The following is a 14,728-nucleotide window of genomic DNA, read 5'->3' on the forward strand; positions in this document are numbered from 1 at the left end:
ACATAACATATGACATGATGCAAAGTGTTACAATGCAGCATCATACGACACAACATTACAGGGTATGATATGATACATGGGACACATTGGATACACTGCAACGCGATACTGATCTGTACGACGTTGAAATGCAATTTGCATTTTTGTCCCATTGGGGAAATTTGGACTTCAATCAAAAGCTGCGCACGTTTAGCTGCCTCCACAGTCGCATACATTAAACATAAAAAAAAACAACAACAATGAACCACATATTAACAGCATATAAACTAGCTCAAGGACACTGACTGTACATGTACAAGGTGGATAAGAACCCCTGGTGGTTTCTTTTTGGCACCTTTAGAATTACAGTCATGCTGTGACCTTTAACAGATTATTTTTTTCTTTCAACGTGAAGACGAAGCCTTGACAGATAAACTAAAACATGGAATCATCCTTGAGCAGAAGCCGTCACTATCTCAAATCAGGTATTGGGTGAACTCTTTTCACAGCTCAATCTGAAATACTCCGGAGAGGGAGAACCTTGCCCTGAGCTCGCATAAAGAAAAGGGCGAGCTGTAGATATCGTGCCAGCAGTGTCGGAACAGAGAAAATAGAAAAACGAAGCGTTTTTTTGAAAATGATTGGTGGGCGGATGTCCGTGAGGACCGAGGACAGGCGGCTATAAACAGATTCCTGAAGCATGTGATGTGAGTAATTCCAGTTAAGTGCAGGATAATCATTTGTAATTTGTTCATAATTAACCAAGAGGCAGCGTATGGAATCAGTGTGCCTAAAGGTGAACCAATTATTTATATATATGATTTAACTGCTAACTATATATATATGACTGAAGCTACGATCATCAATATTTTTTATATTTTTGCAGCATGCCACGGACTATTGTGAATGGAGATGAGAAAACACAGTTCACATAAGTACTGTATATATTGAATTAAATTAATGAATATGATTAATAATCAAAGTACAAATAATGAAATATAATCAGAAGTTGTCCATTAATAAGAAGGAGACGTACCCACACACACTTTTTTTATTCCGTCACAATCACAACGTTTGGACTGATTGAGTGTGTGGGTCTATCTTCTTCCTCAGTCTGTTTTTCTTTTTCACACTGCGCTGCTGCTACGTGATGTGTTCCCCGTTGTTCTTGGTGCCGTTGTACATGAAGAGGAATTTGATAAATTTAAAATCCCCTCCAGAGGCCAACTCTATGTGGGGGGCTCTGCCTATTGGCTACTGAACAAGGAAGTGAAACCAAACAAAGAGCATACAGGCAGGGCGTCTCATATGACTGTTCAAAGAAAGTGAGATGATCTTTGTTCGTGGAGGAAAAAGATCCTTTCTGGATCATTACAGGAAACCATAATGACCATAATAAGCATCACGTCTTCCTGATTGATTTTAATTTTATTTCTTCAAAAGTAACTGAAGAAGAAAACCCAATCAGTTCCTGCAGAGTTTACAAGTCATTGATCCTGCATGCTGTACCTCATTACCGTCTCTAGGGGGCCGCCGCAGTAGAAATGTAAACTAACTAAAATAAATGCTTGAATGAATGAAATGTGTGTGAGTGGTGCTTCCGTTATCTAAAAGCCCATTCAGAGCGTTTATGATTGAAGAAATGCATTAAGTAATACCATTCATCGTGAGCGGGCCTGCAGCCAGCAGCAGCTTATTATTGAATTCATTACTCAGAGTGGACCCAGCCTTGTTGGTATGCAGCCTGTATTTCATCCTGACCTGACAGGGTTCGATACTCCCACAGCGTCAGGAGATAAAACAGCCTTTTCTGGCCTTCTTTACCAATAAAGAAGTTAAGAACAGAAAGTAGTCAGCGAGGTCTTTTAGAGGAACGCTCAGACATTGTGACGCAGGAGGTTTCCTGTTAATCGAGTTAAAGATGGCAGCGGCGGAGGGATGAATGAAGGACCACGCCCTCTCTCGTCTCTGCTCGTAGTGCCAGGGGAGCTGCGGTGTGTTTCCCCGTCTAAGTGTGATTGATTATGTCTGGGTTTTGTCCTCTTCGTCATTGCTCGTACAAACATCGCAGTGACTTCATTGAACGATGCGTTCATTCAGAGAAGCCGGGAAACGTTTTGATTGACAAATGCTTCAAATAATTTATTCTCTTCTGCTGCCACAGCTTGAAGAAAATGTGTTAATTTCAGTCCTGATCCCCCCCCCCCCCCCCCCCCCCCCCCCTGATATTCCTTCAAATTAATTTGTTGTAATTGTTTTATTCCAAATCAAACGACACTGTAAACCTCACTGTTACTCTGTTGATGTTAAAAAACAACATCTTACACTTGGTCTTTAGTTAAACTCAGGCGCGCTTTGCAGAACAGTTTGTTTGCTTTGGGGTGGTGAAAAAAATAATTTCAATACAGATTGTTTGAATCAAACTGAGAGTTTATGTGATAAACACAGGAGAGGTAAACGGGAGCACATCCGTTCAGACAGCAGGTTTTAGATCATAAATTCACAGTTACATCACAGCCGTCTCTTTCATTAACTTAATAATCTATTTCACTCTGTCATATTTATATATTCAACTCGAAACACTTGGGTTCATCATAAACAAGCCTCGAATTGACTGCGGGTATAACGGCCAAATATTGACACGAGCAGGGAGTGTGACTCAGAGCTCATATCGACATCGTTTAAGCAGATAATAAAGATGAAGAATCAACATGCAGCACCGATGTCTGCAGGTAGGCATGAGAAAAGAGACGACACAAGCAGGATGACAAACAGAGACAGGCTGAGTTGTTACCTTTATATTGAATCTGCTGGGAGGTTAGTGTGTGTGATGGAGCTATTAGTGGAAATATACTGATAGTAAAATGAGTCAACATGCGTGCACACACCTCTCACACTGTGCCAGGCCTGCAGCTCTGCCTTTAAACAAAAGGTAATTCTGATTTATGCTCAGAAGTGATTCATGATCAGAGCAGCTTAGTCGCAGCTGGAAGAACAAATTAAAGACCAAGGAAGCTGCCTACAGTCAATACAATTACAAATTAACTGTAATGATTGTAATAAAGAAAAAAAAAAATCAGGTTTGCTTTTCTGGATGAATGAAAAAAACGTACAAATTGTTAAATGACAACGTTGTAAATTGTAAACGTCAAACCTGGAACATGTGTGTTCTATCTGATGTGATGAAAATAAAGTAGTGAGAAGTCTGATTTATTCTGGTTAACTGCACGGACTCAGAACCTCTCAGGGCTTGAGTTGGGTCGGGGTGTTTGTTTTGTAAATGTGCGATGATGAAAGTGTGAAACAGACACTTGATTATTTTGGATTATTGGTCCGAGGTCTGACAAACATAACACCCTGAAAACGTTCAACCTGAAACTTGCTTTCTATTTGGGTCGCTGCTAAAAGGTTCAAGAAGACATTACACTTATTAAAGCTGTCACACGTCTACATTTCTTCACATTTCCCTTCCAGCTCACACTATACTCTTGGCTCTCATCCTACCACAGTTCTGCATCTATAAGACATCTTACACATAATGCACTACAGTGTCGTAGTACTCTAAATCAGTCTTCTGCTGAAGACCACTTTCTGAAGGTCTTATTGGTTCATTTTGGAATCTAAAGTATTTTTTCTCTCGGCCTCAGACTTGATAACTTCTCTTCATTCATTTTGCATTTTATTTTTTTTAAAGGTTTATTTTGGGCATTTTTCAAGCCTTTATTGTAGAGGAGGACAGTGGATAGGGTAGGAAATCAAGGAGAGAGAGAGTGGGGAGAGACATGCGGGAAAGACGCCAGGACTATAGCCTCGATACATGGGATCGCGCGCACTGCCACTGCGCCACCGACGACCCCCATTATTGCATTTTTATCCCCTGGTTACAGCCGCACCCTTCCCGGTGTTACAGTCTAATTGAGGGACGCTCTTGGATTTTACTGTTCTGGTCTTGACTTGGTCTCGCCCTGCCTCGGTCTTGGTCTTGATCCCTAAAGGTCTTGGTCTTGTCTCGGAGCACTCTGGTCTCAGGCATGTCTATGACCTATAAGATGACAGATTTAAAATAATCAATCCACAAAACGACCTAACGACCACTACAGCTGGCTCATGCTGGATGAATGCTGGTTTCTGTCAGTGTAACAAAAAGGTTTGTTTGGTGAGTGTCATGAGATAACTCGTGTTACTCTGAGTAGATTCATAGATTCAGTTCATCCCAAAACAGCAGCTGTTCTACGTGCTGGTTGTTTACAGACCCTTCAACATGTCAAACTCTTTGACTATCGCGTGCAGAAAAAAAAGATGGAGACTTCCCATTAGAGAGTCGCAGCTCTGCAGGTGTTTGGCGTACGCTTCTCTCGTCACCTGCTGCTTTCTGTCACTCACACACTTTGGTGAGTCCCAGATGGAGGCAGAGAAGTTTGTCTGCATGAAAATCTACAAATAATAGAAACTTTTTTTTTTCTTTTTCTCATGACGCCCTGGAAGTACCACAGGTCAAGTAGCATTTCACAATAAAAGCGCCCGGGGCAGAGGCATGAAGCGGCAGCTATTCAGGGTTAAGTGACACGTCGGACATGTGAGAGCAGACTCCACTAACTGAGCCGCAGCCTGCTCCTTCTCAGTTTGTCCATCATCCATCTTGTAATGTAAGCCTGGGATTTGATGTAGAAGGTTTTAAAAATCGAGCTTTTTAAATGAACATGCACTTTCAAAATCGCTACAAAATAATGGCTAAAATGGATAAACTAAGACAACTAGTTCAACTCAGTCCTGCTGCACAAACGAGCTGAAGCTACACCAGGAGGTTCATGGTGGTGGGTGGGCGGGCAGCCAGCGAGGGGTCTTACACAACTATGACTATTGGATGCTGTCACAGAAGAGGGACGAAACAGACGCAGAGAAAATGAACCTCCTACGCCCCCCCCCGGTGAGGAGCATCGCTGGCAGGTGAATAGTCATGAAGGTAACAGAAATCTGTCTGCAGAGTTAAAAGTAGCTACAGTGTAAAGAACATGGCTGGGATCAGGCTGTTCTCAATCTCTGAGAGAACATCCTGTAAATATAAACCAAAACTAACTATTTCAAGCTGAGGCAAGGCAACTTCAATTATACAGCACATTTCAACAACAAGGCGGTTCAAAGTGCTTCACACAAGACACCAAAAGCATCCTGACAGAGGAAAGAAAAGAAACTCACTGAACTTAAAATGTGTTCAAGTTAAAATAAGTCAAATAAAATTAATTAAAGTAAGAATATAAAAAGGTTTAAAAGTTACTGTGCAAAGTGAAAGATTAAAATCTTTATTAACACTGGTCAGTTAAAAACAGTCGTGAACATTTAAGTTTTTAATAAAGATTTAAAAGAGCTGAGAGATTCAGCAGACCTGCATTTTTCTGGGAGTTTGTTCCAGATATACGGAGCGTAGAAGCTGAACGCTGCTTCTCCATGTTTGGTTCTGACTCTGGGGACAGACAGCAGACCTGGACCAGACCACCTGAGCGCTCTGGACAGCTCGTAGTTAATGAGGAGGTCACTGAACTATTAAGCGTTTTATAAAGCAGCAGCAGGATTTTAAAATCTATTCTCTGACAGACTGGCAGCCAGTGTAAAGACCTCAGAACTGGACTGATGTGATCCAGGTTCTTGGTTTTAGTGAGGACTCTAGCACTGTATTCTGGATCAGCTGCAGTTGTCTGACTGATGTTTTAGGCAGGGTCATCAGTCCTCTAACTCTTGATATGTTCGAACCCAAATAATTATGATTACAGGTGAAAATCCTCTGAACGCCTTTGGAATCTGTTAAGAAATATACTGTAGTATTTCTGGGGGCACCGGTGGCCTAGTGGTTAGTGCCATGGTCGGAGGCTAAAGTCCTCGATTACAACCTGTGGCTCCTTTCTCTCATGTCATTCCCCACGTTCTCTCTACTCGATTTCAGACTCGATCTACTATCTATCATTTTTAATGTAATTTATTGTAATAATTTTTTTTATCTTTCTCCTGACCTATGGCCAAAAATAAACAAACAAAATAAAGAAATCTACCTCTGTAATGCCTCCGTGTCACAGTCCAGCGGATGCAATGATCAAGATGCTGAGCTGAATGTTTTTAAATAAATCACGTAAGTTTGATTTATTCTGGCTGTGTCGATCGTACTTGCAGTTCTTTATGTCAAATGGGCGTAACTGTTTACACATCAAGCCCATTTTCAGAGAAATCACAACAATAAAACTTTTTTTTTTTTTGCTGATATCAACCAACCATTCCTTTAACGAATCTAATTTCATCCTTGCAGTGAAAAGACATTTTAAGAGACGTGCCTGTTGCGCTGGTATTTAATGGCTGGAGCCAAGGAGCGTCTCTCTAGACGCTTCTCAGCTCACTTGAAGAGAAGTGCAGGAGCATGGAGGTGAGAACTGCTTCACATTAAGAAATGAGTTGCGATGAGCGAGTGTCCTGCAGAGCTGCAAATTAGAGCTGACGTGTCCCATCTGGACCATGCTGATTAAAATTCTTCTAAATGGAGCCTTTACTCTCACTGAGAGGTAAATACCTTCAGCCACCTTCAAAGGAGGATTTATTCCTTGATTTCCATAAGGGTTTAGACTGTGTGTGTGTGTGTGTGTGTGTGTGCATCGTATAGAGGGTAGATCCGTGATGTAGGCGTTGTTGCAAAATGGTTTCCAGCAGATGTCACACTGTGACTCATTCTTAAAGCAACTAAGAAAATTAAAATGTCCTCACAACCTTCATCATGAAATTGTGTGTGTGTGTGTGTGTGTGTGTGTGTGTGTGTGTGTGTGTGTGTGTCCACTGTAAGAGAGCTACAAAAAAACAACCTGTTATTGTTCCTTTCACATCCAGAGTGACCGACGTGATTGAACAGCATGTTGCTTTTAAGTTGCTGTTCTATAGAGGTACTTGACATTTAGCGGCTAACAATAGCTAACTGAAGTTGCGTGTAGTGAAGTGCAGGTGAGGACTGTACAGTTATTTGTTTAAACGCCTCTCACACTGAGGTCAAACTCAGCTCCCGATGCTCCTGAGTGCTCGATGGCCAAGCACAGCCACTTCACTCTGAATCAGTTCTTCCTGGTTTGTGGGCGTTTTTCATTTAGTTTGTTTTTTTATTGGTGCTTATAGGAGACAATAACACGGTGTTGCTACTGTACCCCACAGTAGCAACACCGTGTTATTGTCTCCTATAAGCACCAATAAAATACAAAGGAAACAGTGGGGCCAGATTTCGCCATTTCAACGAAAAATAAAGCAAGTCACGACGTATCGTTGGTTCTGAAGTTTATTTCTTTTGTAGTGTGATATTCAATATTCAATATTTACGATCTGAAAACCTGCTGTGTGGGGAACCCGGAGGACAGAATGAAGTGTGTCAGGGTGTCTGAAGGAAGCACAACAACGACAGCGAGTCAAACGTTACTCACCTACAGCTTGGCCGCTAACGTGCACCGCCCACGTTTTTTGTTTTCTTTAATTTTGTGATTCTTTTTATGACAGATTCATTCGTTGTTTGTTTACTCTGAAATCATTTTTGACTGCAAGATGGAGGGTAAGATTGGGGCGGCAGTACCTCAGCTGGTCTGCAGGGTTAGGAACCTGGAGGGTCGCTGGCTCAAGTCCAGGTGCGGACTAAAAGGGGTAAAAGTAAAACTCCCTCTTGATTTGTTCTTCTTGGCTTCAGCTGGTTCGATCTCATTCTCCTGCAGCCACATGATGATGCTTCCTTGGGCAAGACACTAAATCCCAAGTTGCAAGTTGATCCATCACAACCTTTCTAAGCATACATGCTCTTACTTTATTGTTTATCTGTCCAATCCGTCCCCAGCTGGTGGCCCCTCAGTCCTTTAATTAAGACAACAGTGATGGGATTAACTCCTGTGGTTCACACGCTGGCATCCAGGCCTCCTCATAAATACATGTTCTCCACTGTTCTGTACCTGGATGTTTGATTGAATCACACACAGGGAACAAAAAACTAAAGATAAATTGGGTTTATTACGGCAGAGTGAGAATGTGTTGCCTTTTCAGTTTTGCTGATCAAATTTGTGGCCCTGGGTTCTTTGCCTATATCGGTGCAGATCAACCATGCTGCCCTGTCTGCACCTGTCGGCCAATATCTGCCTTTAGAGATTGCTTTAAAAAAAAAAAAAAGAGCTTTGTATTTTGGTCGCCAAGGGCAACCAACCTGGCCAAAATGCTTAGATTAGAAAAAAGGAGGCTGCAATTCAGAAATGGTATCAAGTCAAAACAAATACAAAAGTCCAAATTCACTTCAAATGAAGGAAAAGTGCTGCAAAAAGGCAAAACTTACTAAACCTAAAATGTTGCCATATTTGTGACAAAAAAAAAAACAGGAACGAACAAAAACAACTAAATATTTTGAAAGAAATTCCACTTAGTATTGTTTGTTTTGTGTTTGAATCAAGAGGTCTGACTCTATTGAAAAATGTCGACATTACGGTATATTTGAAGGTCTTTTTCACACAAGAACATTCACATGACTCACACTCACAGTTATACCCTTACAGGTATATATCACGTAGAGGTAACAAAGAACAGAACATCTGCATGAGGGCATTCACAGTTTGAGCTCTCAGTCAACAATCATACATGAAAACAGGCTCCGATTATATCTGAATGTTTTTTTTAAAAAGTACAAGAACATAAAAATTACGAGCTTACTTTGGTGTCTGAATAACTGATGCACAGGCTCCAACCTTACAGAGATCTAAAGATACTCTTCTCGATGTTTCTCTGACACTAACATGTGTCTCTAGTCCGTCTACAAACCCTCCAGTGATGAGAAAAGTCCATCCTCTATGTCTTCTGCCTGCTCCACTTTTCAGAAAATGTGTGCTCAAACAGACCGTTTGGATATTTTACCTTCATGACATCACAAAGGGCAATAGTCCCCTCCCCCCCAGGTGGGTGACACTCCCACAGCGAGGTGTTTGTTCTGCCTTCTCACCGTAAACAACAGGACATGGAGTGAGAAAACCAGGCAACATCCCATACCAGAGAGGGGGCGTGGTCATACACAGCTCATTTACATATTTAAAGCTACAGACACAGAAACAGCCTGTTGTGAGCAGGGCTGAAATAGAGGGGTTTATAGACATGATCAAATGCAGGATCAGAGTGGATTTACAACAACACACTTCACACACATGTTGAAGAGGAGCTCTGAGACTTCTTTAATCTTTAAACTGGTTCAAAAATAAAGTGATATGTGATCTTAAAGACTCACACAGAGCTCTCAGAGTCTGTACATTCATCTAATAATCTGTAATTATGTCTGTTGTTGAGTCCAAAATACCGGCAGAAGCTTTATTAGCCTTTTATTGAGTTTTAGCAGATGTCCAAGCAGCGGTTGTACTTTTGAAAACCATCTTGGCATGAAAATGTCTTCAGACTCCTTCTTGTCTTTCGACTGATTTTCTTTATTTGCTGAGAGTTTTTTATGCACCAACAATGCTGTGACCTTCTGAGGGAGCCAGTCCGCTGGGTCCATCAAGATAATGGATGCTCACTTGTGGGCGAGTGGCTGATGTGAGAGGAATATTGATAACTGAGATTAGTAGGATCAACATCAACATCAGGGGTGCTGCTTCCACATCGTTGTAAATTTAACTGCACATGACAGATAATAGTCTTTGCTTTGAGTGCCGGGAAACACTTTCCCTCCATTAACTGTTTTTAATACAAATACTGGTAAGTATGACACGGTGGGGAGTCGCTTTAAGACGTGCGATGACTTTTAAGCTTTGAATTCATTGACACTGTGTCAGTTTGGGCAGCAGCTTCACTTCGAACATGACTCATGATCAAAGAAGTTTACAAATAACTGGACATGTTTTAAGGATAGTTTGCAGTCTTGTTGGAAATCTTTCACGGGGCCTTAAAGCCCTGAAACGCCCTTCAGCTCTCGACACAGGTTTGGGAACCCCCTTGAGCTTGCCGCTGTTTCACCCATTAGTGCTGTTTCTCCTAATTTGCTGCTTCCACCTCTTCTGGCTGACAACGCCAGCGCCATTTTCAACTTTTAATCAGACATTTTTTATCTATAGCCCTGTTTCCACCAAGCAGTCTGGTTTGGTTCAGTAGAAATCGATTCAGTTTGGTACGGTAAACTCGGATCTTGTTTGCGTTTCCACAGCCGACTGCAGCCTTTTACGGTAAGCGGAGTGTACGCCAGATGAAATAGTGTGACATCATCGCAGCTCAACCCGCGATTAATTTAAGTTCAGTGAAAAAGAAAGGGACACAGAGAATAAAAGGAAACCTTTAGGGCCGGATTGGTACCCACGGCCCCAAAATAGAAGGGTACCAAAAAAGTAGGAAGGTATGGATCCTTTATTTCGGTACCATTCCCAAGTTTTGTCGGTGGAAACACCAATAAAAGGTCATCAAACCGAATCAAACGGGGCCTATTAGTAGGCTACCTATAGCACCAGTGGTGCATGAAAGCAGTGTAAACATGATCTTGACACTACCGCCGTTTCACACTGCTCAGAACGTACGTGGTGATTGGCCGTTGGCTGTCGTCTTTGCGTGCAACTTTTCAAAACAAGAGGTGACATGAGGCAACGCCACAGGCGGCCTTCGTTGCCACCAGTTCTTTGGCGTCTTCTTGGTGTGTCAGGGCCTTTAAGCGTGACTTCAGACCAAACACTACTTTTTCCAGCTTGATGACAAAAACATTTTGTGTTTAACGACATCATTTAGTCACCACATGTGAAAACATACCCTTTGATACATCACATTGTCATTAGACTACAGTATCCCAGACATCCCCCTCTAGAGTCACATCCTTAAATCCTTTGGGGATTGGATGGGCCATCCAGGCTAAATAGGATCAATAAGTCTTGCAATATGTAGCTCAGGGTGTGACCCAGCGTCTCCCATCAGATGGAAAAGTCTGGAAATCCTTTAAGAAGCACTTGCATTCCAATGGTTTATGATTCCAGTGTGTTTATGGGAAGGGGACCGACTTCTGTCCCTCTGATCTGCATTCTTATTCTTTCAATCAGTACTGAAAGCTCGTGAGTATATGTAGTAACGCTCTGCCTCTCTGTTCTGCTCCTGAACAAAATCCATCTAGTAAATTAAAAGCTTCCCTTCTGCTTCTGGTCTCAGCTGCCTCTTCCTCACGACAGAGCAGTACAACACCCACATTACTGCTGACACTTCATCACGTTGGCTCGTCTTTATTTGCCATCTAACTGTGGTTGAGGGGTTTTTGTGTCCCTGGTGCTACAAAGGGAGCTGTGTCTCAAAGTAAACTGGTCCCAGGCCGAAGATCCTGAGATGCTACAAGTCAACAGTATGTGAAATGTCCTCCTCCGGAAATAAAATGTGGATGTTAGTTTTACCAAATCATGTTATAAATAGGGGACATCGGGCCTTCACAGTTGCCCCCCACAGTTAGGCCGACACCCAAGTTCCCTGTGTTTAAATCAGGACTAAAAGCCTATCTGTATACTTTAGCGTTCTTAGACCCAGAATGATAGTTTCTGGTTTTGTTTTTGCTTTGTCTATTGTTGACGTTTGATTTGGCGAAAATGCTGTTTGTAGGCAGTATGCTAACAAACGGGAAGTCTGCAGTATGTTGGAATCATGAAACATGGGACATGATGGAAAACTGTCCATTGAGCCAACGGGTGGTAATACACACGAGGTTTGCCTTGATGCTGGGAGTGGCGTGAGAGCTGTATCTGTAAATCTCACATTATTTATTTGACCTGTATTTTGTTTCATAAATTGACCCATGTTCCATTTGTTACCAACAAGGAGGCGGAGCTTATTCTGCAACCAGTCAGGAGGGGGGGCTCTAAACATTTCGTCTTCACTTTAGGGTAACGCTCAAGCGTTGCCACAGTTCAGTTTTATTTTTAAACAGCTGGTTTATCTTTTCCTGCCATCAGGTTCTCTCATGTGGAGAAATAACAGCTTTCACATCCTGTTGTGAAATATCAGAGGAGCATTTTACACCCACAGAGAGAACTAACATGTTGTTGCCCCATTTAAGGAATCACCAGATCTTTAATTTAAGAGAACTAATTCAAGGATGTGGGCTTCAGATGTGAGTTTGATGAAAAATCAGGTCTCTGGGAATCAATGTAATGTATAATTTCAAAATCAATAAAAACTACCTGGTTAACCTGAAAACCAATCTTGAAAAATCAAGAATTTATTTTGTTGATGTTTAACATGACACCATGTGTTTCAGATAAATGAAATTCTCCTATATTTATGTTCCTATTGGTGAATAATTGAACACCTCTGTTTTTCTCGGCTATATCATTTAAATTTAAATTTCCCGTGTCTATATCGGGGGTTGGTTTTTTTCTAATCCAGGTTGCTCATGTTTTAAATATTAGTTTTTAATCCTCCAACAAACAATCTGCTTTGGATTCATTTCATGCACTAAACTCCGACGTCAGATGACGCTGATCATAAACCCTCCAGGCAGTGGTGACGCTTCTCTGCATTGATCTCTTATTTGTCCACCTCATTCATATTGCATCTGTGTTATCTCCGTGCACCGACCTGAACAGCATCCTGCTCTTTTTTTTACCTCCTACATCTTCCCTTCACCACAGTGATTCCCTCCCATGTGTCCCTCCTTCCACCTCGCTCTCTCTTCAGAGAGCCACAGAGCCCCTGCTGGTACAGAGGAGAAGTTAATATGAGCGTTAAACCCATATCCAAAGTGTGTTCACCAGCACAAGAAGCTGGGAAATCTAAATGCTGGTTGGATTTACCAATGTGGCATCATTCATTTGTGGATAAAAGTTGAAATGTTTGTCATGTAGAGACAGACAGATTCCTGATGTCACTGAGTGGAGTGTTTTCTGCCATCATTTGGTCTCCATAAGAACTGTTTTTCATGCATAAACACCAACGCCTGCTGACACGTGATTGGTCCTTACTTTTCAGAAAACAACGAACAGAAACAAGACCACTACTCTCATTCTAAGACCCAGACTCCTGAGTGTAAATTTTACATTTTTGTACAGAATCTGCAAATAAAGATTTGAGTACAGCAGGCCAAAGAAGTTTTTTATTTATTTATTTATTTTTTTTATGAATACCAAACGAGAGAATATCCTCACTCATGTGATGCATCCCAATGCAGATGCAGATCCTGCATCGATGCAGTGACTTGCTTGGAGATTTTGCTGCTGGACTTCCATAATTATTTATTTTGTTGAACATTTTTTAGACATTGATGCCATCACTGATCTAAAGCCCTTTCTCAATAATTAAAAAGGCAGTTCATACTTCTCTGACTGCTTGTCTTCATTGGTAATTACCGATGTATGATGATAGTTTTATAAAGTGAGACACAAAGTTTTTCTTTTATCACACAGTGAAAAGGCAAGTATTCCTGGATTGTGTTTAACTAAAACTAAATATTTCTCCACTTTTAGTGCTGATTTCATTTTGTTGAGTTACCAACAAAAGTATAAAAAAATCCTCCAGAGGAGCGACGCCTGCGAGTTTGTTCAAGTAGGTAAATAATCGCCACCCCAACATCCACCTGCAACCTGATAAATGAAGCTCAGCGAAGACAGGAAGTGATCCATGATCCGGTCTTTCTCATTCACCCGTTTTCCTCTTACACTCACTCACTGTCATTCTCAAGCTGTCAGTTTTGGGCTGTCATTGGCTAAGCAGCCGTCTCGTCAGCCGTACTCATCTGACCAATGGCGCGGCGTTCCTCCCTGATCATCGCTCTGCTCCCCTTTTAAAGAAGATCCTCTCTCTGCCCTAGTTCCTTCATGCTGTGTTTCATGCGCCCCCCTCCATCAAGTCATCAGCTTCACCTCCACCGGGGTCTGGACTCCACGGGGGGGATTCATTGTAATAAAGGATTTTCTTAATATCACATATCGTATGATTAAATTGGCTTTAATGCATCCTCTCATCATTCCTCAAACATGGGTTGAAACGGTGATAAGCAGCGAGTGTTAAAGTCGGGGCCTCGACGCCCAACATAAACTTTGTTCTGCTGCTGTGTTAACATTTCAAACCATTGCAAGAGGGAGTTGTCTGACATGTCATGGATCACTTGGCTGCACAGAAGCCCTGAGTGAACTTACATTTTACTTGCTGAATTTCTTGGAACTTTTCAGCTTAATATCTTGACTTATTTATCTCATATCTCATATTTTTTTCGAGCTCACCTGGCAATAATCCTTTTATCGTGATAAAAACTGATTTTTATTCAGGGAAAGACGGGATCTCGATAAAACAAGCAGAAATGACCTTTAACCACTGGAAAAAGTGGTAAATTAAAGTAAATGTCTGCATGACCTCTTAAGGCTTCCATAGGCGACCCATTTTTACCCTTCATTTTACAATCACATCAAGATAAAAGTCAACAACAACATCGAGTGAGAGCTGAGGGTGTGACTTTTGCACTCAGGGTTTCACAATCTCACATTTTGAGGCACTTTGAACAACACAAGCAACACAAATAAAATCAATGACTTCAAAGACAACAGAAAGGTCTGCCATAGCTGAAGTCTGAGCATCATGGAAAATGTCAATGAGGACATCTGTGGCCTGTACTGATTATAACGAGTCGGTAATTCTGCTTTAAGATCATTGCAATGAGAAAATAAACATCCATAAACAGAATATTAAGTTGACTAAATAGCAAAGAGAAAAAGGCAGTCGCTGCACGAGGCAAGAAAAATGTGTGTTTATGTAAATTGGTGTTTCA

This window comes from Symphodus melops (genome assembly GCF_947650265.1).
Source record: "Symphodus melops genome assembly, chromosome: 18".
In the NCBI taxonomy this organism is placed as follows: domain Eukaryota; kingdom Metazoa; phylum Chordata; class Actinopteri; order Labriformes; family Labridae; genus Symphodus; species Symphodus melops.